Genomic DNA, 827 nt, shown 5'->3' on the forward strand with positions numbered 1-827 from the left:
TTCTGAATTCAAAATGTTTTGAATCACTGAACAGTTTGTATTACCAGTTGCTATGTCTTCCATCGATATCAGCTGCTGTATCTCAGACTCCACCTTCTTCCACGCTCCTCTCTTCAGATAGCCTGCTCGGTTCTGCTGTTTGTGAATCCTCCCAATTTGCTTCCGTCTAGATTTGCAATGTTTGTTCTGAAATATTTAGTAAATTCATTATGACAGCAGAGCCTAAAAATTACAACTCTTAATAAACTGAGATATGATAAGAAACGAACCCGCGTTTTTTTCTTCTTTTGATTGTCCATTGTCTGTCTCTGAAAACCTGAGTAAGCCAGCACATGAAGAAAGAGTATTAGTGTCTTTTTCGCTGTATGCGACCAATGCCCAGCAATTGGTTCTGAGAAATAGCACCAGTTTACAGTGCCCTTGAGACCTAGCTAAATTTGTCGATAACAGCAACGAGGCTTGCTTTGTCTGTAAAGCTGTCTTGAAGTATTTTGCAACTATTTTTCAAATTTGCTGAAGGTGTGCTATTACTGCATTGTAAACCAAGTACAGGCTGAATAAATAGATACCCAACTGATGTGGGTATGCTGTTGTGCATTTGTAGATCAGTCTAGTGTTCATATATTTTGATCTTCCCTCTCAACCATTGTGGACCCTTCCCCTCCCTCCCCTTTCCCCTGCGACCAGCGCTACTCCGCGCTACCATCATGGAGTAACGACGTCAGAGGTCTCTCCCCTCTCTCCCCACCCCTCCCCTCTGTTTGCACCGCAATACTCCACGCGTGGAGGACGGTGTGTGGCTGAACTTCCCTTTCCCCATGGTTCCG

The sequence above is a fragment of the Frankliniella occidentalis genome, unplaced genomic scaffold, assembly GCF_000697945.3.
Source record: "Frankliniella occidentalis isolate FOCC.00 unplaced genomic scaffold, Focc_3.1 Scaffold1085, whole genome shotgun sequence".
NCBI lineage: Eukaryota > Metazoa > Arthropoda > Insecta > Thysanoptera > Thripidae > Frankliniella > Frankliniella occidentalis.